Below are 23,995 nucleotides of genomic sequence, written 5' to 3'. Positions count from 1 at the left end.
TGCAAAGAACCAAGTGGAAAAGTGGGAACCAAGCTCGGGGTCTCTCGGGGTTCGGAACAGATGAAAAGTAAAGCACCCCCATCCTTTCTCTCTTCTGCCCCAACCTCAACTCCACTCAGTAGCGGGGTGTGGAAACCTTTGGGAGCCGCAAAAGGGAGCGGCGCGCTCAGAAGCTGCTCTGCAGGCCGCGTCTCGCTGCGCACACGCCGAGCCCAGCCGGGGCGGTGGGTGGGAAGAATCCGGGAGGGGAAGGTCTCGGGGTGTGAGGGTGGAGCGGAACCCGGCCCCGCGATCCGGCCCGGGTTTTGCATGCCACCCACTCGCCCGCTCGGCCGCGGAGAATTCCATAATCACAGCGGGCGAGAGCGGAGACTGGGAGCGAAAAATCCGGGATCCGGCAACTTTGGGCAGCGCATGCGCGCCCGCGGCGCTCCATCCCAAACACACACACATTTTTCCCCCGGACTTGGAAAGTCACCCAAAGCCGCCCCAAGTGCAGGTAAGAGACTCGGCGCTCCCTCCGCTGCGGGCTCCCCTGTTCCCCAGCTCCGCGGGCCTCTCGGGGCGCCTCTCCGCTTCGCCCCCTGCCCGGGTGCAGCCCCCCACCCCCGGGGCTGCCGCTTGCAGCCGGGAGCGGGCGAGCGAGCGAGCGAGAGAGCCAGCCAGCTTGCGAGCGGCGGCTGCCACCCAACTCCGGCCGTGCGGAGGCAGGGGGCACGGAGGGCTGGCACCCCGGCATGGGGTGGCGCGTCGCCCGCTGTGGCCAGGGGAATGCCCGGCGCGCGGCTCCTGGGGAGGGGAGGGCTGCTGCTCCTGGGGGTCACTTACTCCAACTGAGGGGGCGGCGGGGTAGGGGAGAAGAGGGGGAGGTGCCAGGTTCGAGTGCACGACTTTGCAAATAGGGTGGGGGCGCCCCCAGCGCTGTGGGCTCCCGGGGGGGGGCAGGTGTTCGCCAATACTGGGTGATCATTCCTTTCCCTACGCACCCCAACCCCCAGCGACAAGGGGGTCGTGCGCTCTCCAGGGCAGAGAAGGAGGCAGGGGTGAGGGGCGCTGGGGTGACTTTGCAAGACTTTGCCCAAGGGAAGGGGCGGGTGGGGATCCCCTTCAGCCGGCTCTTGTACCCCGACACCGGGGTGTGTGTGCTTCCGGCAGAGGTAGGCAGTGTTCGCTTAGGCTCAGGGTGCCAAGGGGTGCCCGGGATGAGAAAACCAAGGCAAGAGGTTTGTTGGATGGGGGGAGCGGCGCCCCCTTTTTCATCTTTGCCTGGAAGTTTATCTCAAGTGCGCTGCTCCAGGCGCGGCAAGTGGCGCTTCTCGCTCTCTCCCCCACCCCCCAGCCTCCCCGGGCGCAGGCTGGCAACGCTGGGCACGGACACAGAGAGTCAAAGCACCGACTCAAAGCCGCTGGGCTGTTGGCCGAAGCCCGCCTGGGTCTGGGAAAAAGTTCCGGGGAGTTGCGGCGGCTGTTGTGTGCGCGGGGAGAGAAGTTGCGCCCGGGAACGTGGGACGCTGGCCTGGCAGGCCAGCTGGCGGGTGGAGCGATGCGATCCCGGGGGCTTCTGCAGCGGTGGGAGGAGGGTCTGGAAGGGTGTGTGCTCCAAGGTGGGCAGAGGGTGATCTGGGGGCTTAGCATTTGGGGAGGAAGAACCCTGAATCCGAGAGCACAGGGCTGAAATAGGCACCTGGTGGAGGACAGAGAGAAGAGTAGCTTGTTTGGGCTCAGGGGACACTAAAGGGGAAATGGTTGGACCACCCCGTCTTTTGGGTTCTGGCTTCTTGGCAAAGGAGCGCATGGTGGCTGGCGGAATAGTGTTGGGGAGCGGGGCTGCAAGGGGTGCGCGGGAATGGAGGATTGGGTCAGACGGATAGTCCTGTAGCTGCCGGGGCAGGGGGCCGAGTCGTGCGCTCGGGGTGAGCCGGCCGGGCGGAGCGGCGGCCGGTTTATTTTTACTCGGTGGCATTTGCAGAATGTGCAGCTGATGACCGTCGGCCGCCAGGAAGTTTTGCTTTCTGTTCTTTCTCTCTCTTTGCGAAGCCAGCGCGGCCCGGAGCTAGAGGGCCGCCGAGTCGGGCCTAGGAGGGGAGGGGGGCGGCCTCTGGGGTTGCAAGGTGCCGGCAGGGGCGCGCTGGGGCCGCGGGCGGGGGCTGCCGGCGCGGGCGGGCGGACGGCGGGCGCTGGCGGCTGCGGAGCGGTTGGGCGAATATGTGTCCCCAGCTTTGGAAGCTCCTCCGCGAGGGGAACAGGTGTATGCGCCGTCAATCACAGCGGGAGGGACACTTTGGGGGCGTAGATTAAGATCATAATAATAGATTTTTCTCTTGGGGGTGGGCGCAGATTCTTCCAAGTCATCCCAGACCCGGATCCCGAGTTGGGGGAGGAGTGGAGTGCGGAGGGAGGCTGGGGGCCGCTTCTCCCTCCGCATAAGTTTTTCCTGACACAGGCTCAGCTTGGGAAGCGGGCCTGGGTGCGACGTGGACCTCCTTCCCATCAAGCTGGGAAGGTGCGGGTCCGGTACGTGTGCCTGTGCGTAAAATTTATCCACCAAGGAAGCAACAGTAATACTCCTCTTTTGGGCCGGCGCTCCCCCAAACCCCGCTGGATCTGGGAGACTGGCGGGGGTCTGCGTCGCTGCTCCAGCGGAGTCTGGGGACACGGCCCTCAGTGTGTGTGGTTGTGCGCCCACAGCCTGTACACTCGCAGACGTGGGTGCGGGTGGGAGAGAAAGATCGGGTAGTTGTTGGCCAAAGTTGGTAAATTTAGGACGCCTCTAAGCGAGTACAGGCGCACGGGCAGAGCGTGCGAGAGGACTGGAAAACAGACCGCTGGGTAACATTGGTTCCCCCCCCCCCCCCCATGACACGCGCGCGGGAGCGCGCGCGTACACACACACACACACACACACACACACACACACCGCCGTCCTAAAGAGAGCTGTCCCGGCTGAGCAGGAGCAGCTGCGCCGGGCTTGGTGGGGGGGTAGTTGGTCCCCGGGGGCTGCGCCCGGGCTGCGCTCCACGTGCCCGGAGGGGGCGCTGGGCCATTCGGCGCTTGAGCGCAAAGCGCCGGGTTTGCGCCCTGGTGGCTGAGAGGCGGTGCGTCCGGGGCGGTCGTCGCGACCCGCGCCATCTCCCGCGACCCGCACCAACTCCCCCGGTCCCCAGCTGCTTTCCCAGTTGCCAAACTTTTGACTTTTACGGTTTGCCCCTTTCTGGAGCTCTTGATTCTGTAGAGAACTTCTCCCTTCCCGGCCGCGGCTACCGTCTCTCTCCCAGGAACACAGCGAATTGGAGAGATGACCCCCCCCCCCCCCATCTTGTTAGCCACCTTAGAGGCGGTTAACGAGAGTTTATGGGGAATATTGTTGAACTTCAGTAATCAGGTTTCCAGCGATCTTATGCCTCCTGTTTAATTTATTAGACTAGTTATTTATTCTGTTGATGATAATCTGTTGCTGGTTTCTATGGAGATGTTAAACTGATCTCTTTCAGAAATCAAACTCCATATGCACTAAAACGTTTAAAGGGGCAGTGCCTCCCTCTTTTTCCCCCTGCCCTTTTTTGTTTTGTTTTGTTTTTTAGACTTTGCACCTTGCTGAGACTTCGAGTCTTGCTCTGAGTCTCGGCGCATTTTACTTCCTTCTGACGAAGGAGAGGAGCCCGGGAGACTCACGCTTTGTGGCAAGTACAGCTTATTATGGCTAGCAGGAAGAGAAGGCTTTGATCCCTAAGTTGCATCATCATTTAAAACAGATCATTTCACCACCACCCCTTTCCCCCCATCATAGAAGAGCAAAATTCTTTCAAGATCAAAGAGTCCAATCTTTAAAAAAAAAAAAAAAACAACTATTGTTTAAAAAAATAGAAAAGTCAGTTAAATATGAACCTCCCCATTTATATCTGCTCTCCTTGTGTTTAAAGGATTTTTTGAATAAGAAAAACAAAACTCAGTTCATTTTTCAGACTTATTAATAGTTTATCTAGCCCCCCCCACTTTAATTTAAAAAGAAGTTCAAAGTTAGATTTCTCTGCCTGTGGGGGTTGAGGTATACTTGCTTCTCTTTTAGATCCTGACCATCTGTTTTTGGAAAATTAGCCTCTGGGAAGAGGGGGAAAGCAGTTTTTACTCAAAGTTAATGGAGTGCTTTAATTAATTTATTTTTTTGAAAATATACAAATATTTAAAAGTCCTATTTTCCTTGCTTTTTAAGAGAATACCAGTAACCTCTGTCTGGTGTGTCAGAGTGTATCAACTTTTCCTTCTTCTGTCCTCTTCTCTGCTCAGGTATTTTTTCTGTAGACTTGTGACTTTGGTGAATTTTTTTTTGGGGGGGGGGATACAGTGAATGAAGAAACTAAAGCAGAAAAAAATTATCATGGTTTTTGACACTGAAAAATTGCGAACCTACTCTGGCTCAGATATTTATCATGCTGACAGATATGATACAAAGCGATTGCATTCCTAATGATCCTCCGGGACTAAGTTGTAGGTAAAACCATTTAATGCATTTTTAATATTAAAGTAAGGCCCAGGTTCCATTTTCTTGGAGGTAGGGGGAGTGGCTGTCCCTGTACAGAACTGGTGTTCTCTGAATAGACAGCTTTGCTTCTTCAACTAGACCCACCCCCCCCATTTCACATTTCCATTACGTTGGGGAGGGGTGAGCCATACAGGGCATTTGGCTTTCACAAATAAATTTATATCCGACCAGAAGGTCCAATACTAAATAAGAGTACACTTAAAATAAAACCACACACACACACACACAACCCAAGACTCCACCCCTGTTATAGGAAAGAAAACATAGGCAATACTTGACCCCCCCACACCCTTCAGCCCTCCTGCTTCTCTTTTATATTATCTTATTTTGGAGGGGGTGGGTGGAATGGTGGTTGCCTTTCAGCTCAGAGGAGGAGAGAGGAGTCATTCCTATTATTTCCCTCTTTGCTATATTTTAAATTTTTGTTTGATTTGGATTGCAAACAGAGCAGGGGCTTAGGAGTAAAAAGAGCACTGTGGCTTTAAACTCAGGAGTTTGCATATTCTCCTTGTATCTTTCCCCTTTGCTAATTATTGTGTTGTTTTCAGAGCAAATATGTCATATCCATGGCGACCGGGCAGGTTTATTGTCTTTCTGAAGCAATAGCTCACATAAGTAATTAATGACTTTCTTTTTTTTCCTCTGGCTTAGGTTAAACAGATCATTCAAGGAAAGTCATATCTCTTCTCTCCCTCTCTCTCCCTTTTCCTCTCTTTCTCTCTCTCTGTCTCTCTCACCTTCTCTCTCTCTCTCTCTGACTCTCTCCTTTTTAGCCCAGTGACATAAGAACATGAGTTAAGAACAAGAAAATACTTTAAGCAAGAAGTCAACAAGCTTATTTCCCCCCCATTTCTTCTGAGAGCTGAGTGTCAGCTTTCAGACCTCAGAGTTGTCATCTGGCAGCCCTGAGCAGTGTGGTCCCGCCCGGGCTGGCTGTCCACTGCAGGTCTGCAGGTCGCTCAGAGTGGAGGCAGGGAGGTGGTGGCATGGCCGGGAGGAACCTGCAGGAATTTGCTTTTGAGTTTGGGGGAAGCACTCCAAAATGATTATTTCTCCTGTATTTGGCAGAATTTAATTAAATTGTTTACTGGACAGAATGAACGAGTTGGTAGTCTGTGTCGCCCGGCGCCCTTCTTTTTTCCCAGTCTAGTTCATTGGAAAGACAAAGTTTTCCTTTTCGACTCACCTTCTTCAGCTTTCTGCGGCCTTTGTCTTAAGTGCTTTTTCCTGGAGGCGTAGCTTTTGGGATTCCCTCTGGTTAATATTTCCAGAATCCTGGTGGGGTTTTTATTTTTTATTTTTTCCCTTTCAAACCTCCAACTTGAAGTGTTTTCTCCTTCTTAAGAATCAACAGCTATGGGATGATCAACTCTGCTTGGATTTTTTTTTTTTTTACTTTTTCCTTTTTCTGGTGGGATACCCTTTGGGGATGTCAGATTAGATAGGCAGCCTATTGGTCTTCTGTACCTGCATAGTGACAGTAGAGGCCATGTTTTTTTTTTTTTAAGAAACCACTTTTTATGTCCTGTGCTTTTCAGATGGACCTTTGCTACCAGAAGCCTTATGATGTCACCCTTTAACTTTAGGAATTTGCTAGATGTTTCTGCTAGCATGCTCAGCCGCCTTCTGCCCTCCCCTCTGGACACACATCAAGCACACTCCTGCGATCCTCCCCCCACTTTTAAGCGTTTCACATATGACCAAGGTTTTGTGTGTGTCCTTCGAAAAGGGGAGAGCCAGATAGCAAAGCATCACGTTGTCCTCAGACACGATTCAAAAGAATATTTTCCTCCCATCTGAACTAAGTGCAAAAAAGACTGCGAGTTGACAGAATGAATCTTTAGGCTTTTGCCATCAACAGTCAAAATATAAAGAAGAGAGATTTATTTGGTATCTGGTTTCTGAAGAGGAGCAGAGGAGGCCAGGCAAGTCTGATGCTGAGACTCCAGCAGGGCTGTAATTGAGCCCGTAACCTCTTGATGTCTATATCAGAAAAACAGACACGAGCAGGGAGAACGGAGGAGAGGAGAACCAGCAAGCCGGGCAGAGGAGGGAGCTGGGGGGAGAGTCACAGAGAGAGGGAGATAGATTTAATTTATAGACATTTTAAAAACCGTAATTTCATTAGGATCTGTTCTTCCCTTTCTCTGAAGGGCAGCCCGGCAGACCGATAAGGCCAGTCCCTCTGCCCGGGATGCGTGGTGTGGTTTGTTGGGCGCAAAGCCTCGGCGTCCTTGCCAGGGCGGTTGCCTCTCTGTTCACTGTCCCTGGCCTCCTTATTTTCAAATTTAAAAGCCCCGAACAGTCAGAAGGGCTGTGTGGCTCAGGCTGCCCCGCGATCTCCCCTCTGGTGCCACGCTCTTCTGGGAGCGGGTCTGTCTCCTGTCTGGGCGGTGGCATCTGCATGTCTTCCATCTGTCACCCGGCTGCTGTGGTTCCAGCGGCAACGAGCTGCCAGGGAGGGGGAGGCCCCCAACTCGTCCCCCATCAAGTTCACCAACTTAAGTTGCTGTGGTCCTGTGGCCGCAGCTTTAGGGGGGGAAGATGAAGCTTGTCATAAATTCTGCAAAAATTAATCAGCCGTTGAAGAGCTGCTCATGGACGGGGTTTGGCAGGCAAGCCGGCGCCTTCTGCTGCTCCCTGTCCCGAGTCCCATAGAGTGAGGGGTGTCCTGCACTGTGAGGAGGGAAGGGGGAGCTGATGGCTTTTTTGGTTTGTTTGTTTAATCACAAAAACTGAGGACAAGTAGGAAGAGGGCAGAAGACAGATGGATTTACTGAATATAAATCCTCAAGTGCCCTTGTTCCATGTTGTTGGAAATTTTCTCTCCCTTTCGGTCTGGATTTGTCCTGTGTGTCTTTGGTGGAACAGACACGTAGAGAAAGAGAGCGGGGTGGGGGGCGGTAAGGAGAGAGAGAGAGAAGGATAGAGAAGAGAGAGAGAGGAGAGAGAGAGAGAGAGAGGCAGGGACAGCAGAGCTCCTTCGGAACTCATTATCATTCTTAATAAGTCTTAAGGAATAAAGAAGAGCATTGAGTGTAAATGCTGGGTAATCCTAACACTTCTCAAGGTGAGAGGAGTGTTGAGGACACAGAGAAAAGAGAGAGCAGAGGAGGGGTGGGAGGTGGGGCTCACAGGGCCTCGGGGTGTGGAGGCCCTGCAGGAGGCCTAGAGGCTGGGGTGGGGGGACCCCGAGATGCCTCAGGTGGGATAGGTTGTCTGAGCTGACACACACGGGGATCTCCAGGATAGGGTGATTTGCTGAGGGTCAGGAGGAGGGGTGCAGGGACCAGTCCTACCTGTGTGTGGGGTATGGACTGGTGTTTTGGGGCCTTTCATTCCTCCTGGGCATCATGTCCCCAACCTCCAGGCCTCAGACTTTTGAAGAAGGCCCAGAACGGGATGGAGGAGCCTTGTCCTGCTCTAGGCCCCCACCTTACTGTCCCCTAGGGATCCCGTCCCCACCCCCGCAGTGGCCGCACTGGAAAGCCAGAGGGCCAGAGCAGCAGCTAGAGCTCAGCTCTGGACACTAGGTGGCTTAGAGGATCTGCTCGGTTCTCCAAGGCAGCGAGCGGCCGCTTGGCCGCTGGCTTCCCTCCCCTCCCCGCGGGTGGGCTCCGCTGTGCATTTGCTCTGCTCGCTGGGCTGGCAGCCCTGCCCAGGCACATGGCCCAGATCCCAGGCTGGCCCTCCCGCAACCAGCTCTCAGGCAAAGTGAGGGTGAGGCCGGGAGGGCAGCTCCCGAGGGGCAAGACAGCTGTCCAGGGACACTTGCAGGCAAGAGGAAGCGAGTCCAGCCGGGTCTCTGCCTGCTCCATCCTTGGCCACCTGGGCATGAGGCACTGCTGAGTGCTTGAGGGGGTCTCTGAGCTGTGCACTTCCCCTTCTTAGTTTATGTGCCCCCTTTGAGAATCTTCTTAATAAAAAAAATCTCATAAGCATAAATACTGCTTATACTTTGAGGGGTTTCACAGATCTTATAAGCCCGGCCTAAGGACCCTCCAGGGTCCCTTGCCCTGGTGGGCTTCCTTCCAGTTCTGTGGGATGGGGCAGCAGGAAAGAGGAGGCAAAACCTGTCCACTTCCACTGGCCTGCCTCAGTCCTGGGAGAGGAGAGTGCCATCAGGTGTCACCTAGGGGCCCATAGATGAGGCAGGAGCCAGCCTGCAGGTCACCCTCTGTAGAACCACACCTGCTCGGGCAGATGCCCCAGGCCAGGTCCAAGGCAGTGGTCCCCTCCTCTGGCTTACCTCCGCTAGGATTCCTCGGATGTTCGAGGAAGGGTGTTAGCCAAGGTCATGCTCCAACCATCGGGAGAGAGGTGGGCATGAAGGACAGCACAATTCAGATTTGACTTACCAGAGTTGAAACAAAAAAAAAAAAAAATTTCAACTCTGAATTTCTTTTGGAAAGCAACTTCTGGGGAGCTTGCAGAGGGTGTGTGGGAGTCGGAGGTGAAGGCTGGTGACTGAGCTGGTGTGGAGCCCAGAGGGAGCGGGACGGGTTAATGGCGGGTGGATTCTGCTTTGCTCTTGTATAAGAGCAGTAATGGCCAAATTGCATGCCCTGCGTGCGCCTTGCTGACGAGATTTACCGAAAGGAAGCTGAACTGCCTCCGCTGCTGGGCTCTGGGTGGGTGAGCTTCTGTGTGTGTGTGTGTGTGTGTGTGTGTGTGTGTGTGATCGTGCGCGTGTGTAAATGAGAAGAAGGGGTGGGGGAATGCGCTCTGCCGGGCTGGCACCCTTCCCCAGCACTAATTGCTGGCAGAGTACCCACGGGGGCTGTGCCAGCGTCTCCAGCTCCGCCTGCCCCCCTCGCCCCGGGGAGCTCAGCTGTGCAGCTCACTATCCGAGGGCCATTTCCGGGCCCACTAGTCCTGGGGCTCCTTTGGGAATTTCAGGGAAATCTGATCCTTGGGGAGACTGTGGGTCAAGTGCCTGCATCTCTGGCAGGGACTGGGGTGGATGGGGCAAGCCAGGGGTGGTCCAGGGCTCTGCTAAGGTTCGGCTGTCCACTCCCCTGCCAGGCTCCACGTGCCTGTGCCCACTCAGGGTCTCGTGAACCGTGGCGGGCTAGGCGAGGCATCGGGGCACCCTGTTCTGGTTCTAGCTCTGGTAAATCACTGTGTGACCCTGGGCAAGTCACTTGATCTCTCTGGGTCTTAGTTTGTTCTCTTGTCAAACGGCCTGTGACCCTACTGCCCTCATAGGGCTGTCCAGGCTGTCGGCTGGGCTCATAGCCGTGAAAGTCCTTTGAAAGTAATTAAACGTAATGAAGAATTTATCATGGTCATGTTGTCAAGTGCACGGTGTCCCGATGTCAGACGAGCTGGTTTTATGTAATATGGTACCAGTCTCAAAGGGGACCCCTGTGAATTCCATTCCAGAAAGCCTCGGCCTGGACACGGCGCCTGGGGCTGCCATTACATTTTCATATCAGGTTATGGGTTGGCTCTCTTGTCATCGGGAGTGTGGGGCTGGGTTGGGGGTTGCCTTTTAGACAGATTGGAGGATCCCATCCAGGATATGGGGGACACTTAGCTGTTTTAGCCTATGGGGCGCAGTTGGCTGTTTTGGAAAACAGGGGTTCATTGAATTGCTGCATGCACATTATACATTCTAGAGCCACTGAGCTGGGGATCAAAGTCTTATGTTCTAGCATTGGTTTCTTAACTAGCCCGTGCCTCAGTTTCTCTCATCTGTAAAGTGGGAAGAGCTTGCTGTCTATATATCTGGGGACCAGGACTCTATTAGGTGTGGGGCAGTGTCATATTGGTTGAAAATTCTAAATTTTGTGCTTTACTTCTCTGGCTGCCTTGGGGGCCTCCTGGAATTTGAGGTGATGAGTCAGGAGGGAATGAGAAGGTAAACTGTATCGGTCCCAAACTGGGGCTGTGGCCATTTGCTTCTCTTTCTCATTGTGGCCTGAGTGGACGTTCCTGGAGCTCTGTAGGTGAGCGGATCCATCATGGGAGGTGTTTGGAACAGGAGGCTTGTGATGGGAAGAGGTGGGGGACAGACCCTGGGAATTGGCTCAGGGTGCCTGTGGTCTCTGCCTGTGTGCACCTAACTCTGGGTCAGGTGATCCCAGGGTCCCGGATGTGAGGGTTCTTTGTGGTGGAGACTGTGCCTGGCAGAGGGCTGAGAGCATGGGATTTGGAGCCAGGCTGAGCTGAAGGGAGTGTTTCTCCCACTTGGGCAGATTAATCCTCTAATCCTTTGTTTCCCCGTCTGTAAAATGGAATTTGTACCCTGTGGAGTGGCTGTGAGGATTCAATGAGAGAACAGTATCTGTCGCTAATGTCGGGTCTGCTGGGTTTCAACCTTGAGCATCATTTCACAGTCTGCACTCTGCCCAGTGAGCTGCACACAGTAGGACCACAGGGAGGCTATGACAATTACCTGGCCATCTTAGGCTCAGCCTCAGGTGGGTCCGCGGGTGGTTTGGGTGACCTTTGAGGCTCAGTGCTCAGCCAGAGGGTGGGGCCAGGCTGAGCATGACCAGTGTCCCCTTAGTCCCTGCTGTGGTTGGATCCAAGGTTTCCCACCTACACTTGAGTGAGCCTGTCCTGGAGGCCCCTGGGCCTGGGTGCAGCAGGCAGGGAAAGCTGGGGGAAGAGGCAGTGACCTAAGGAGGCAAGGGCAGGGTGCTGTGGGGCGGGGGGCACCGGAGGGGCGAGGGGCACTTATGGAAGATGAGGTGTATGAAACTCCATCGGCCTCTCCCATTTCACTGCGCTGTGCCAAAACATCCCGGTTCTTGTTTCACTATCTGAGATCTGGGGGCAGGTTAATTTCCATGACGAACTCCCGGCCACGTGCTTGGAGGATTTATCTAATTAAATTGATGCTTTTTGCTAAGAAAGAAAAGAGAGAGGGAAGGAAGGAGGAAAAGAAGGAAGGAAGGCGGGAAGGAAGGGAGGGGAGGGAGGCAGGCCAGCGTGCTGGGGACGGGCGGGGCCTTGCTGGTGGGCCGAGCCTTGGCTTCCAACTCTCACTGTATTTTCAAAATTTCTCTTGGGCCAGGAGGGACGAGCTGGTGGGTTTGGGGTCTGTAGCGGCCCATCCAGTAGCCACTAATCCACCTGGCAATTTAACTTGAATTAAAAAATAGGTTCGGCTGTTCCCCGGCCGTGTGTGGCTCCTGGTGCCACTGTATTGGGCACACGGGGACAGAACATTGCCAGCACTGCAGCCAGTTCTCTTGGTTTCGGCCAGGTGGGTGAGCCCCCAGGGACCATGATGGACATGGAGTGAGGGGCTGGGCTACAGGGACATCCACAGATGTCCCTGGGGGCACCATACCTGGAGCCAAGGCCTTCGTGGGGTGGGACCACCTTGTCTTTCAGTCCCTACTCAGGTTTCCTCTCTCGGGACAGGGCCACACGACATGGCCAGTCTGGAGTTAGATGGGGCTTTAGACATTTCTCCCACTGAGGGCCTTGGTGACCTTGGGCAAGGGTCTTGTCTCTCTCAGCCTGTGGATTGGGCTGATAGGAGGCAGACCCCTGGGGTTCCTGGGGTCACTAACTGAGCTCACATAGTAAGCGCTTAGTAGACTTGGACCACCATCCCGCCATCAGGACCACAGTCGTCACAATTGTTGATATTATTTTCATAAAGATTATGGAAGAGCTTCTGTGACTGCCCAGGTGTGAGGGACACTCCCCTCCCCCTGGCCACCACCAAATGTTGATTTTCTTCATTATCAACGGTTTCCAGGATGAGTTTAAATGAACCCCCCACACCCCTCCTTCCTGGGAACCTATTTTGGATTTCTTCTCCCCATCCCTCCTTTTCGGGGCAGGAGGAGGACTTGGAGCTGCCGGAAAATTAAAAAGTGCTGCTTCTGGAGAGTTAGATCCCCTGTCACTCCCAAAACACACACACACACACACACACACACACGCTGCCTCGCGCGTGCACACACACCCGGCTCCACTGGCCAAGCCACGTTAAAAAAAAAATCCAAAGTATTAAAATAGGGGAGTACAGATGTGGCCCTGGCAGGCTGGCCAGGGTGCTTTGAGTGGGGGTGGGGGTCACTGGCCCCAGAGGGACGTGTGTGTTGTTCCCGGACATTGCCCAGTGCCCTGTGTGCTAATGCGGAGCTCCCCTGCATTGTGCAGACTCCTTCCCCCGTGAAAAGGTAATGGAGTCAGTGAGTTCCGAATGGATTGAAGCTGACAGTAAATGAGAATTTGGCAGTGGGTAGAAAACACGCTCCCCCAGCTCCACTCCCGACCAAAGCCAGGCTCGCCCGGCCCTCCCCGAACTCCCAGCGCCCGTTTTGGTTTTTAGAAAAGAATTACGGTTTCTTTTTTGTATGCATCAACATTAGCAGCTGGGGTGATGTCCCGACCTGTCCCCCTCCCCTGGATGGCCGAGCCCCCTCCCCCAGGTTGCCACCTCCCAGCCCCTTGCCGCCTCGGTGGCTCCGCCAGCGATCCCGAACGAGTTAAGGGCTGAATCAACTCCAGACCCAGCTGTACATTTCACTCTGGGCTCCTGAATGGAGCGATGTGCTGTGCTCAGCAGGATTGGAGACGGTCTGCCCCGGTGACCCAGGGCCCCCACCCTCCTGGGCTCCGCGGGCTTTCAGGGGACCTGCTGCCCGATCCAGGACCTCCTGCCTGGCTAATTGGGGAGCTGGTAGCCCATGTTGTGGGGTCCTTGTCTAGTGCCCTCCCTGTGTCCAGCCTCCATTAGAGACTTTTTTTTTTTTTGTACTGGGGAATGGACACAGGGTGCTCTACCACTGAGCTACACCCCAGCCTTTTTTTCTTTTTTCTTTTCCTTTCCTTCCTTCCTTCCTTCCTTCTAGACAAGGTCTCACTAAGTTGCTGAGGCTGATCTCAAACTTGTAATCCTCCTGCCTCAGCCTCCTGAGTCACAGGGATCACAGGTGGGGGCCACCATGTCCAGCTCCTTGGAGACCTATTTTGATTTTGAAAGAAAAGGTGCACCATTCTGAGCTGGCATCGTCCCTGGCTTGCAAAGAAGGCTGGCAATTTTGAGGGCTTGAATATGCCAGGGGCCCTGCCCCTCCCCCCACAATTCTTCTTTCGCCACGTCCACACCCATGGATAACTCCTGTCACGCACTTGCCAAGACCCCCGCATATGTAGGCCTCCCCATTTAAACACTCCCAAGAACCCCCTGGAGGGAGACACTGTCACCCTTGTCCTTCAGTGTCCCCAGCCATACCCCGTATTTATATAGTGGCATCTCTGCAGCTTGACCATCGTGTCCTGGTGGGGCAGGGGTGGGCTCTTTCCTATTCTTGGGGGCCAAGAGGCAAGAAGCTCTCATTTCGGCAGAATCATATAGCCTGCTCCTTGGGGGTGCATGTGTCTGTCGTGGCTGGCAATGCCGCCTTAGGGGCCCCTTTCTGTAAAGGCCTAGTGGTGTCTGCTTGTGTAGGAGCCTGGCCGGGAGAATAGTGGTTAAGTCCATAGGTTCAAATCCCCAGCCCTTCAGTTCTTAGGAGTATGACTTTGGATATAGCACGGACTTTTGTGAGCCTCAGTTTCCTTATTTGTCAAAGAGGACGGATAATAGTGCCTGTCGTGTGGGGTGGTTGTGAGGATTCAGTGCGGTAAAGCTGGCAGGGGCCTTGGCACGGGCCTGGCATGTGGTAACAAGGGGTGACTCTCGTTGTTGCTATCACTGCCCGGATTCCATCCTCCCCATCTGTTACCAGGGAGGTGGCCAGGTGGAAGGCTCAGGCCTGTCCCTGTGCTTGGGCTCCAGGACCCCCAAAGCCAAGCTAGAGTCCCAGTCCATCGCTGTGGCCGCCAACTGTCTGCCAAAGCACACTTGCCAATCCAGCAAGGCACTGCCCCTCCAGGCCAGGTCTCTGCAGGAAGCAGGGGAAGGGCTTGTGATACCCAGGCTTGGGTGGGCACCTTGGACACTCGGTGGCAGCCCCTGGACTGGCTCTGACTGCCTGGCCCAGGGCGAGAGCCACTCCTGGACAGTGCCGCCATCTTGGTTCTCCTTGGCCTCTCCTCTGAGGACGGGAGCACGGCCCTTGCCCTCCCCCATCAGCAGGTGGCCTTTGCAGCCCGGCACCTGTTCCTGGAGGGCGGCTGCCAGGAAGGCGCAAACCCAGGAATCACCCGCCTGGCGTGGCCTCCGAGTGTTTGCACGAGGTCCGAGTGCCGCCTGGGGGGCTGGCCTGGGCCTGGCCTGGCAGAGGAGGGGCTTGTTCTCTTGCCCCTGAGCCCCCTCCTCGCCTTCCAGGTGCGTCACAGGGTCTGTGCTCTGGGCTTGGCTGGGGGGAGGAGAGGCAAAGGTGAGTCGAGGGTGCGGGTGAAGGGTCTTGCTTTTGTCCCCAAGGGGCAGCAAGCAAGCTGAGGCCCTTGTACATAGTCATTTTATTAAAAGAAGGAAACAGACAGGTCCCAAGTGCTGACTGGGAGTGTGTCGAGTCCTGTGTTGTGACCGGAGGGCAGAACACAGGCAGGAAGTGCTTCTGCCGCCTGGGACCTGGCAGGAATAAGCCCCGAGAGGGGCAGTCGCTGGCCTGCTCATCCAGGCTCAGGGCACGAGGGCCAGGTTTGAATGGTCGATCTGACTCGAGCCCGAGACGCGTGCTTTCCTCATGCCCTCGGAATCGTGGGATCATATTTTCAGCATTTTTTTGAAAACTGATAAAGGGAAAAATATTCACCTGTAACGTCACTCTCGAGATACAACCTTGTTTAGTATTTAATGTATTTCCTTCTAGTCCCCCCCGCCCCCCCGCCTGGGGACTGGGTATATTTATATAACATGTATTTTACATAAATTATGATCGCAGGAGAGTGCAGTTGGGTTGAGACCCTGGATGAGGTGGGAGGGTCTCTGAGCTGAGGCCGCCCGGCAGTGATGGATTCTCAGCGCAGTGGAAACCTGGGCTTGGCCCTGAGCCATCCCGCGGGTCACCGGCGCCTGAGGTGTGTTGGAGAAGCCCTGGGTGAACGGACAGGCAGGCAAGACCCCCGTGAGCTCTGTGGGGCTGGCCCGGCTCAGTTCAGTGGTAGAGTTTTCCTTCTAACTTGCTTCCTTCTTGCTTTTGACAAATGGGAATATTTGTACCATTTCCCCGAATGACCTCCTCTCCTTGGGGTAATGAGAAAATGAAAGTCTTCGCTAAGTGCTTTGAGATATTCAGATATAAAAATGGAGAGAGCGGGCGATGTCAGGGGCCTTTGGCTGCCAGGGTGCTTTACAGAGAGGAAGCGCAGTTGTTGGGAGTGAAGGTCACCAGGAGGCTGAGGGCCTTGCTGGAACCTCGTCCCTCTGGGCTGGAGGGCAGCCGAGTTCGGGCCGGCTGGGCATGGGCGAGGTTGGGGTGGAGCCCCTGCCCTCCTCCAGGACCATGCACCCAGGCGAGGCCCCTTTGGCCAAGGTGATCTCGATGCCCGGGCACAGGCCGCCCTGGGCCTGGGTCTTGTGGCTAAATGATCCCATTCAAGGACAGACTCCTCCTCTCTCTCCCTAGTGTCAGCCCAGGAGTAGCACAGTGGAATAAATACTGTCACCTATACAAATAATCATCCCGAAGATGATTTCGAAACATGGAAAAATGTTTATCATACGGATGAAAATGCTCCCCGAGTGCGGAGCGGGGCGAAGGCGCCTTTAGGAGCTGGATCTAAGCACCAGTGCTCCTTCCCGGGCAGAGCCCAGAGGTGCTCCTCCAAAATGGAAATTACAGCGTGAGGGCGCCGGGACCAGGGTGATTTGTTTTTTTATTTCACAACATTTTATTTAAATTCCCCCCTATGATTAAAAACCAACGAAGCCAACGAGGCGGCCCAGCGGGAGGCTGGCAGGGTGGGGGCGGGGCACGGGAGAGGGCGCTGCACCCACGGCCCCCGCAGGGCGCTGAGCTCACCGGCTCTGCCAGCCGCAGAGACCTATGAGATCCCGAGAAGCCGAGGCGTATCGGTGACTCAGAACTCGGTGTTGTGCTGTTCAACAATAGCTTTTGTCCTTTGCCCAAAACCCTAGGCCAGTGTGTGAAAAAAAAAATTATAAAATTATGAGATAGTTTGTACTTTCCTTACCAGCCGGTGCCAGCTTTGGGCGCTTTATTTATTCAAGGTGGGGAGGCAGGGAAGGCGGGGTGGGGGGGAGATAGAAAGGAAAAGAAAAACAAGGGAGAACTCGGACAAGGCCCAAGAGAGGTTTGAGCCTCAACAACAAACTTTCTTTTGTTTGATGGGTGGGGAGGAAAAAAATAAGGAGAAAACATGCAGAAGGCCGGTTCGAACCAAGCGCAGCTCTGTGTGGGGTTGCCCCAGCCTCCTCCCCCAGGGCTTTGCTTTTATTGGTGCAACTGGAAAGCTGTTTTGGGGGGGCTCATGTAGTGAAGGGGGCGATGAGGAGGGACGTAGGCAGAAAGGGCTGGAGCCAGTGGCCAGGATGGGAGCCAGGAGGCAGGGTTGGTGTCTCTGTTCAGACCGATAATGCCCAACTGCCAACAGCCTTTGCCCTTACTTCCGGTGGGGTTTAAAGAGGATCCATACCTCCTGGAGTCCCAGATGCCACGCTCTGCCAGTGGGACTCAGAATTCCCAGGGGCTCAGGGTGAGGAGGGGTTTGCATCTGACCGGACTAGTGTTTCCCTCTGGTGTCCACTGGAACACGTTTCGGGACTGAGATTCAGGAAGGCCTTGGTGGGGCTGGGAGTGGGTGTGTGTGACAAAGTGTGTGTAAATGAGTGTGTGGGTGGTCGTACCTGAGCTCGTGTGAGGGATTGTGTGCCCCTTGAGACTGGCTTTTCTCCCTGGTTATGACAGCCAGATGGGTACAATTTGGGAGGAGCCTCAAATCTAATTATTTCACGTGTCACCCTGTCCCCTGCCCCAAACTGAGTGTTCCTATGAGGTGGCCTGGGCCTGAGCCGATGGGCCATGCTTCCTACCACATTGGCTCAGATGATTCTGTGGGTCTTCCATAGTGGTTGGACCAGGAAGAGAAAGGTTTGTGGGTTCAAGGACAAGCCCCTGGGGCTGGGGTGTGCTCCCCTGGACTCAGATGCTCACACTGTGGCCCCGATAAGGATCCCAACCCCCTGGCTCAGGAATGGTTCCCTCATGATCTTTTAGTCACTGTGACCTTCCCTCAAAGAGGACAGCTACGGATTACAGACCTTGCTGTACAGACAAACTGAGGCCAGGAGAGGGGAGGCTACCGAGCCAACGTCCCCCAGCTAGTCTGTGACACATTTGGAAGCAGGACCAAGCCTGTGGGCTCCTTGGAAACATGCTCCTCTCCCCCATGGCTCTAGTGAGGCCAGCCAGGTCCCAGCGCAGAGCTGTGCTTCCTCTACTTTCTCTTTTTGCTACTGAGGTTGAACCCAGGGGTGCTCAAACACTGACCCACATCCCCAGCTCTTTTTATTTTATTTTGAGATAGGGTCTCACTAAGTTGCTGAGACTGGCCTCCAACTTGTGATCCTCCTGCCTCAGCCTCCCAGGTCACCGATTACAGGTGTGCCACGGTGCCAGGCTTTTCCACTCTTAGGGTAGGCAAACAAACCCTCTTGGGGGATCAGATTTTGTGACTGTGGCTCAGGGTGACTGATCCTCTGCTTTCTATTGAGGAAAGAGCCCTGAACAGAGAGATAGACAAGAGGTTTCCAGCCCCACCTCTGCCACTGACAAGCAGCCATGTCCCAAGACCTGGGCTTTGTCTACTTGGAGCTGGAGGGCTGGACCCGGAGGTTCCTCATCTCTTCCCACTTCAGGACGCCTGGAGCTTTCTGCCACCATCCAGAGTCCCCAGCTGTGCCATGCAGCAAACCCTCTCCCACAACCTGTCAAACCAGAGATGCCAGTTCCCCAGGGCTCCCAGGAGCTCCCGCCCCTCTCTAGTACCAGGCAGAACCTCTGCAGGAAGGCCCCGGCCTGTGCCCTGTGCACCTGCTTATTGATAACTGTGTGTCTGAATGTGCCTCGGGTCAGAGCCCTTTGGTTTGAACTTGCCTTGTACCGAGAGGCCGGGACGTGAGAAAATTACGAGCAGGGGAGAGGAGTGGTACCCTATGACAGGAGGCAGCTGTGGAGAAGGAGCAGGCTCCATGCCCAGGGTGAGCGCCATCTGGGTGGGAGGCCTGGCTTCCAGCTGTGGGGGCTCCGGAAGGGCAGAGGCTGGGAGGAATGATTTTGAAGCCACTACTATGGAGATTAAGGGGATGAGAATGTAAATCTCAAGTAAAAAGGTAATTGAATGTAATAGCAAACACTGCTCGCTCTATGTTAATTTTAGCTCTTCCCCTGGATACAAGACGCTGTATTAGTGTTTTATTACCATTTTGTTTGCACTAATAAAATAGTAAAATTTATTTCAAGGAAGTTGAAGGATGGTTTTACAATGCAAATTTGAAGAAATTGGACTTTTCATTTATGCCTCTGCTATTTTAAACCCTGACGGGTGTAAATTAGCTACAGGGACTGAGGAGACCCCACTGATGGGGACTTGGGAGGCGGGAACCCTGGCAGGGGTTGCAGACTGGCTCAGGGCAAAATGTAGAGAGGGCTCCACAGAGAGGCTGAGGCCACTCAGGGGCCTGGCTGGGTGGGACTGTGCAGTGGGTGAGGGTGTCAGGCGTGAGTGACTGGCCGTGGGTGGGAACGTCACACATGGAGCCACTGGGGAGACACTCAGGCCTCGGGGTTTCATCTTTCTCCTCGGCCCTTTGGTCTCCTTCTTGTCCTGACATTGGGCCTTGATTAACCTGGTGAACCCCCAAGGGAAATGAGCAACCTCTCTCCTTTGTGTCCACCAGGGGCAAGTGGGCCCCTTGTCCAGGACACACCCATCTGTCAAAAGGGGCTGCAGATTGAGGAGAAGCCATCAGAGTCTGGAGGAAGGACCCTGAGCCTAAAAGGAACCAGGGGAAAGACCCAGGCCCGGGCTCTTGCTGAGGAAGCCAGCATCCCTTCAAAAATGGAGCCGAAAGAATGGCCGGTCCCCAGCCCAATGGTGTCCATGAACCGAAAGGCCAGATGACAGAACTAAAAAAGAAAAACCAAGTGATCTGAATCAGGGAAGCAGACAGCGAAGGATGTGGGTGGAGAAGGAAGGAAAGGGCTGATGGCAGAGGTTCCTTTTGAGTTTGGGGTAAAGAATTCAGGTTGGATCTTGTTTTATCCAAACCGGTTTGTTTATCTCTAAAAAATTATCGGCAGCAATGGCCCAAAGGGATGCATTGAGGGGACCCGCTTCCAAAGAGTAGGGAGCCCAACAAGTGTTCTAATGTCTGGCGGAGTCGGCAGCTTGTATCGCCCAGGGTTTGCTGGCTGCCTGCCCGGGTTGGGGGGAACAGTGAGCCCGGGGTGCTGGTTCCTAGCTCCAACCCCAGGTCTGGTGGGGCTTCTCTAGTGTGTTCTGTCTCCCTTGGTAGGGTGTGTTTTGTGTGTGTTTAAGGAGACGATTCAGACTGTCCATACTAGCCAGGCCAGGGGATGCAGGCTGCAGGGGCCTGTCACAGCCCCCGCAGCAGCTGCACAAAGCCTGTGGATGCCCTTGGTGGCAGAGTGAGAGCTTGGGTGTTAGGACTTGGCTGGTGGCTTGCAGGGAACTTGGTCCTGGGGCAGAGGAGGTGGGCACAGACTCCCAGCCTCTTTCCGTGGCTCCTCTAGGCCTAGGGAGCCACATCTGGAGCAGTGGGGGGCCTGCGTTGACTCGGGTCAGAGGTCACCCCTGAGGGTCAGGCCTGTCTGTGGCAGCAGGCCCAGCACTCCATGTGGTTCGTGGAAGAGCAGGAAAATTCTCCAGCCAGGCTTCTTTGGGGTCCTTCTGGAACAAGGGGCTGGGGATGGGATTCCTTGGGGTCATGAGGTTAGGTGTGCAGGAGTCAAGGTCAGGAAACAGGCCTTGAACCTCCTCTCTTCCACTTCTGAGCACCCAGGAGGCCCTCGTGGCTCTGGGCTGGTAGCTGAGGGGCAGAGAGGGAGGCGGCCAAGGCGAGGGCAGGCTCGAGAGTGTGGCTGAAAGGAGGGAGAGAGGAGGACATTTAAATGAGGAAGGCCCGTCATTTAGCACTGGGCATGCTTTCCAGTTCTCCAAGAGGGGGAGATGCACTGCTGTGTGCCCAGGGATTTCGAGAGGCATCGGGCAGGGGGTTCCACTCCAAGTGCCTTTCAGCCCACAACTGTAATTACCCAAGGAGCAGACGGAAATGGGAAAAGAGGATTAGCGGGCGCCCTGCTGGGCCTGGTGGTGCAGGTGGCACCCGGAGTGCCCAGCCTGGCACAGCACCTGCCAGCTTTTAGCTCAACTTTGAGGCTGGGGTCAGAGCCATGGTGGTGTACCATGGGCAGTGGACCCCTGGGCACCTCTTTCCTTGGCTGTCCTGCCTGGCCACAGCACACCCTGGAAGCAGGACCCGTCTCTGCTGCCTTGTCCTGGGTGGTCTGGGGGGGCCTGTCATCTGGTGCCCAGCACTTCCCCAGTGGCCCCTTCAGTTGGAAGAAAGGGAGGCCAGAACCCTGTGGTCTTTTGCGCTCCGTTTCGCTCAGCCCCCCGGGGGGTGCCGGCATCCCTGGGTGCTCTGAACCCCCAGCTCACCTTCCGTCTCCTGCCTGGCTTCCCTGCACCTGTCAGCTGTCTCACTGACTGTCTGGCTTGGCTGCCACCCATCCTCTCCTCCCAGGCCAGCCCCGCCCCCACCCCTCCCCCAGCCCCATTCCCTCCCTTCCTGTCTCTGCCCACGGCTGTCTCTACCTGCCCGGTCGCCGGCACACCTGAGGATCCGAAGCTGCCTATCGGAGTGCGGGCACGGTTCAGGGTGTTTACCAGACAGCCAGGATAAGGTATTAAATCCTGTTGCTGTCTTCCCAGGGCCGGGTTCCTCAGATGGTTTTCCAAATTCCTAATCTCAGTGCCCGCATCCCTGCCCAGCCTGTGTTTGATGGGAGCGTTCCCTTCCCATTGAAGCTGAACCCGGCAGGAACTGTCATGGGGCTGGGGCTGGGTTCCCACCGGGGCACGATGACATGGGTGTCCAGCCCCTTCCTCTCTTTGGTTCTTCCTTCCTTCCTTTCTTTGGGAATCTTAGCAAGACAGGGCCAGGATTCTGCCATCCAGTATTCTAGAGCCTTCTTGAGCCCCCCATGCCCTCACCAGTATGGGTCTGAGGCCACCTTCTAAAATTGGGGGTGCATGTTGAAGATTGGGCTTACTATCAGAGGCCAGGGGAATCCAGTTTGAGGAGGGTCTGGAAGGGAGTATGCAGGCCGACAGCCCTGCCTGGGTTCTAGAATCGTCCTTTGCATTCTTCATACCCAAAGATCCAGAGGGAGCCTCTGGGGTGACGGGAGGGCTCAGGTGAGCCCTGTGCAGGGGAGTCTCCTCCACTCTTTTTCTTTTCTTATTTTGCCTTGCTAAGGATGAAACCCGGGCCTCACACATGCTCAACAAGTGCTCTACTAACAGCCACGTCCCCAACCCCTTTTATATTTTATTTTGAAACCAGGTCTTGCTAAATGGCCCTGGCTGTCCTTGAATGTGCGATCCTCCTGCCTCAGCCTCCCAGGCTGCTGGGACTATAGGAGTGTGCCAGGCCCCTGGGCCCAGTGATCGCCATTCTTGATGTGGAGCAGAGGTAGCTCCCACGATCTTCCTTTCTGTAGGACACCCCGGGACTTGTCTGCCCACCTAGGATGGCAGGACTGTCCAGAGGGCAGGGAGGCTCTGCCATATCCTTAATCCCCTCTCCTAGGAACCAGGCTGTGAGAGGCCCGTAAGCTCATTCCCCCGTGCTGGGGAGTTTCTGGGAGGGAAGGAGCAGGACTTTGCAAGGCAGGGACCTGACCAATGGTGGGGGGGCTGCCTGGTTCCAGTACGTTTGTCCCTTCTCCCAGCTACCACGTGACCTGGACTTCTAGTCCCCTTGTCTCTCTCCCTGGCGGTAGACCGCCTCTTCTTTCTCTGCCCACTGCTCCCTTCTCCCTCCAGGCAACCAGAGGGCTCTTGGCTTCACAGCAGAGCCTCCCTCTTTCCAGGTCTCCTCACCTGTTCTTGCTGGGTTCCAGGTGGCCTCTGCAGCCAACACTGTTCTGGGCCTTTCTGTCCCTTTCTGAGACTGCACTACAGGCGCTCTGGAGGGCTCGGCCGTGGGGAAGGGGTGCAGGGTGCTGTAGCATCACCCTCTCCATCGAGGCTGCGGGCTGGGGCTCCCGTGGGCGTTTTGGGCACTGTGGTTTCTAATTTTATTTGGGGTCTGGCTCTTCTTTTTCTAATATGTGCTGAGAAACGATCAAAAAGTAGGATAAAAAGGGGGATAGGAAAAAATCTTGAGAGTGATAGTTGGGCTGGTGAGGACGGGGAGGAGGGGGACGAAGACAGGGAGGAGGAGGAGGAGGAGGAGGAGGAAAGAGGTGAAATGAATTCATTAGAAAAACTTGTTTACTGGCTTTGCTTAGGCGCCTCCATTTTAAAAGTCTACGTTTACAATAAGTCGCTAATTAAAATACGAAATTAAGCAACAGCTATGTTTTTTTTTCCCTTACACTTTAATTGCATGATTTTTTGTGATGTAATTTCTGGAAACACCCAGTGTACCTCACAGGGCTGATTGTTTGATAAACTAGAAGCACCTGAAACCAACCCAAAAAATAAATATATAAATATCCAAGGGGAACTTAAGGTAGATTGGAAGTGACAGAGAACTGCAGACAGCAGGGAACCAACAATCCAGGATGATAATAACCAAAAAACTTCCAAGTAAGGACATTATCCTCCTGCCCGCACCCCCCACGGCACCACCGAAGCCAGAACACTCTGCGTGTCTCGGGGAGGGGAAGCTGAAACAAGCCAGATCAGGGGGCAGTCGCGCCCTGGCCCCTGCCCCAAATTGGTGCTATGGAAAACACCAAGACAGAGTTGTATGTCTTTCTGACTTCATTTCTAGCTGGGCTCAGAACTGGGACCTTTGAAGGGGAACTTCTTTGTCCCTGTTGCTCTCGGCCCAGGGGGGCCAGTCCCAGAGGGGAAGGATTGGGGGACCATGACTGTCCCTCCTGGACACAACAAGAGCCCCCATGCTCATGCCACAGCAGGGAGGTGGCCCAGGCCTGGTGGCTGCTGGCCCTGTGTTCCTGACGGCCGTGGAAGCACAGGCTCTTCCAGAAGGTGGTGGAGAGGGTGGTCCAGGGTAGGGGAGATGTGTGCTGACGCTGGCAGACAAACTGTGGCCTGCTACCTTTAAGATATAGACCCAGGCGAGATTGCAAAACTGCCGAGAAACCTGTCAGGAACTGACTCAGGGTGGGGCGGGGAGGAAGCTGGATCCCGTGGCAGCCTGGCTGCTGGGGACACTTCGGCCAGGCATCGGTGGGGACTCTAGGCCTCCTGGGCATGGGGCACAGGGCAGCAGGAGCTTGTGGGACAGAGGGAACCACAATGCTGGCTCCTTCTTCCATGTACCAGCCAGGGTCCCAGTTGGCCAGGGCCCCAGGA

General features: G+C 55.2%; 1 protein-coding gene across 1 annotated transcript in view; it reads left to right on the top strand.

The window, feature by feature from the left end:
• Positions 1 to 430: 430 nt before the first annotated feature.
• Casz1 (castor zinc finger 1) overlaps positions 431 to 23,995 on the top strand; it is a 142,929-nt gene continuing 119,364 nt past the window's right edge. The window contains exon 1 of the mRNA XM_071617343.1: positions 431 to 499. The gene's annotated coding sequence lies outside the window, so the exon portion shown is untranslated. The remainder of the gene's footprint in view (positions 500 to 23,995) is intronic.

The sequence above is a fragment of the Marmota flaviventris genome, chromosome 10 (genome assembly GCF_047511675.1).
Source record: "Marmota flaviventris isolate mMarFla1 chromosome 10, mMarFla1.hap1, whole genome shotgun sequence".
NCBI classification, from domain to species: domain Eukaryota; kingdom Metazoa; phylum Chordata; class Mammalia; order Rodentia; family Sciuridae; genus Marmota; species Marmota flaviventris.
This window is presented reverse-complemented; position numbering and strand designations above follow the sequence as displayed.